Raw genomic sequence first — 3529 nt, 5'->3', positions numbered from 1 at the left:
TCTCCGACTATCGGCTAAGAAGTTGGGTTTAAGGGATGTCAACAGTGGAATGAACTTTGGGTGATTCCCGGCTTTGCGTTATGAATTCGGGTGAAGAGCAGTATGTTTGATGTTTAGAGTTTAGAGAACGGTGTTTTGGCCACTGTTAGGATGTAGTGAAGTCGATGATCGGCGGCCGTGATAGCCAACCATTGGAATATGGGTTTTTGTTTCAACGGTGAAGAACAAGTTATAGAAAATATAAATAAAAGAACCCTGCTTTCTTGCATATAGATGGACTACTATTTAGTGAAAGGGTAAATTACATTGTTTCTCATTGAACTTTACTTTCTCTTAATTCACTCACTCAACTTTCAATTTTCTTAATTTACTCACTCAATTTTATACATTGAGTTTTTTTGGTCACTCAACCTTTAATTTTTTAACTCTGTTATGACATGATATTTTTATTATATTTTAAATCAATTAATATTTTATTATTATTTTTATATATTTTTCATTCTTGACCCCTATTTGTCGCTCATCTTTGGCAACCATTAGCCGCTCACTAAGAGCAGTTTATACTTTCTCCATCATAAAACAAAAAACAAACGAACGTTTTCGCTCTACCGTTCTCTGTAACTTTTAAGGGATGATGGTGATGAAGTGGGGTTTTCCATGATGAATGATGAGCAAGTTGGAAGAAAACTACATACCAGTGATAATCACCTAACTAATTAATCTTAGAACAAAACCATAATAAATATAAAAAACAACTATGATTAATCATGTCAAATCATCAAAAATAAAAATAGTAGACATGGAAGCGTATTTATTGATAGGTTGAAATCCTTAAATCTTTCTTTAGTTGTGAGTCCCTTAAGCATAAACTATGTGACGGGGATAAGAGTAAATACGAGATTGTCTATTTCTTGAGAACAATAAACCCTTTATTCAGTTGATTTAAGAATCAATTATTATTTGTACTTATAGTTCTACCCTTCATCGAATTATAAATACAACTTTAATATTACTTACATTTTTATTTTCATGACACTTCTAATACCTTACGATTTTATAACATAATTGGTCAATTTATGTCATATTTTATGATAACAATATACATTATAGATATGTGCTCATAATTATGTATTTTAATCCAACAATCTCCCACTTGGGCAACATATGTTTCCTAATAAATGTATAACCTTATGAGCTCAAATTTTTTTATCATACAGTAGTTATTCTATAACAATCTCATCCATCAACTATATCCATATAGGATCAAAACGACCTTTTCCATATCAATCATGACTAGACCCATCAATGGTCACTTATACAAACACAATCAATGACATAGTTCAATCATAGAGTGTAGCATGGAAATTACATGCAATGTGAACCAAGCATGTCTATTTTCAACTAGTCCTCTTTAAACCATATTGTGGATAAACCAAGACAAATTTTATTTTTTTCAAAAAATATCTTTAATATAAATATCCTTGAACTGAAGTAACTAAAATTGCGTCTTTAACAACGAGAATTAAAATTACAAACTCTCACTAAAACCAAAATCTTTAAATGATATTGCACCCACTTGAGTAGTGTGCTCATGAAAGACCTTGGGTAATAGTTCCTTGTATGCACGTATGTACCAATATACTCTATAAACAAATAACTACTTTGATTTTTCTTTAACAACCATAAACATAATGTCTATGTACTTATACTTAAGAGTTTATGTTATATATAGAATAAATGACTACAACTTCCACTGAAGTATATACAATTGTCAACCAAATTCATCTGAAAACCAAATGAGATAATCACTTGGTGAAATTTGTTATACAATTAATGGGAGTCATACTTAAACTCATAAATGAATTTCCTTAATTTGCGTATCTTTAATTTTATATCATCAGACACAATTTTCTAATTGCACTATATAAAATATTTCATCAATGTTACCATTCAACAACAACAACAAAACTCTATTCCCATATTCAATGAGGTAAGGGGGAGGTAGGGTAGTAGGCTGACCCCAACGCCATGTTGAGAGCAACTTCCGTGGAAGACCTCCGGCAGTCAAAAAATAAAATAAAGATAAAACGCAATGCATGTATAATTAAATAAATAAATAAATAAATAAATAAATAAATAAATACATAGTTGAACAGTCTTCATATGTAGCCTTCATATGCACGTCTGTATTGGGAAGTAATGCCTGCAAATAAATACCATTGAGAAACGTAATTTTGAAATCCAATTTATGTAACTTAGAATCAAATATGAGAAAAAAATATCATAATTATCCTAAAGGAGTTTTTCAATGAAACCAAAGAGAGAGTCTCTACAAAATTAATGTATTCTTTATGAGTATATCCATTATATACAAGACATGCCTTATACTTGTCAACATCATCATTTGCATCCATCTTGGTTTTAAATATCTATTTGCAGTAAATTAGTTTTACACCTTTAGGTAATGAGACAAGTTCTCAAACTTTATTATCTTGTATAAAACTTATACTCATCTTTATGGCATTCATCCACTTTTGAGAGTCAAAACTTTTTGTAACCCCCTCAGACCGATGCGAATAACTCTATCCGATCTGGAGTGTCACATTAGGACTACCGGAGCGACCCACTGTAAAATACCAAAAAATTTAAAATTTTTATTAAAATATGTAACTTATAATTGCTTTATCAGCATTCAGAAATAAAACAAATTTCCAGACTCATATATAAAACAAAATACAATTACATGCCCCTAATCACATGTATCATACTCTGCAAGCAACACCGGAAGAACTCCCTTATTGATGTCGATGCACTGATACAATTCTTTTAACCTGCAATGGTGAATAATAGAGTGAGCTTCGGAAAGCTCAGTAATACATAACTACCAAGTGATGCTATAAGACATGCAGATAAATGGAAAGCCATATAATTTCCTTATTGAATCAGACGTATACAAATTTTCGGGATAATCTGGGGTTCCACTGGTAGCTCCTCGAATAAAAGCCATCAATATCTCAGTTCATAGGAAGCATTCATAGTATCACGTTTTAGGAGATCGACTAAGATGTCTAGTGTGTTCCAATAAAAAACAGTGAAAAGATATAAATCTTTTAAACCATAACGGGACCCTCCAACCAAAATCCATTATGCAGTTCCCCAAAAACTGCGTCTGTAGGGATTACCCTAAGCACACAACAAGGGAGCCAACCTAAGATATGCCTTGGGGCCTATGGTCCTACCAAAGGGTATCATTAGGTCCGTAAGGTCTTACCAGCTGGATCAAGGCTGTGCCTCCATACTCCATAATCCTATACATATAAAAATCCGGTAGAATTCAGGTTTAGCCATAAAATGTAATACTTGAACCGTTATCCAGTAATATATCATAATATTAATAATGAAATAAACCGTATAACTGATTTCCTTCTGTACACCAGAAGTAGTCCAATGATTAACCTAAGGGAGTGCCTTGGGGCCTGAAAGCTAGGGCTGGCAATTATCCATGGGTGAGTGGATTATCCACCCACCC

This window comes from Hibiscus syriacus, unplaced genomic scaffold (genome assembly GCF_006381635.1).
Source record: "Hibiscus syriacus cultivar Baekdansim isolate YM2019G1 unplaced genomic scaffold, ASM638163v2 tig00110270_pilon, whole genome shotgun sequence".
Lineage (NCBI taxonomy): Eukaryota > Viridiplantae > Streptophyta > Magnoliopsida > Malvales > Malvaceae > Hibiscus > Hibiscus syriacus.
This window is presented reverse-complemented; position numbering follows the sequence as displayed.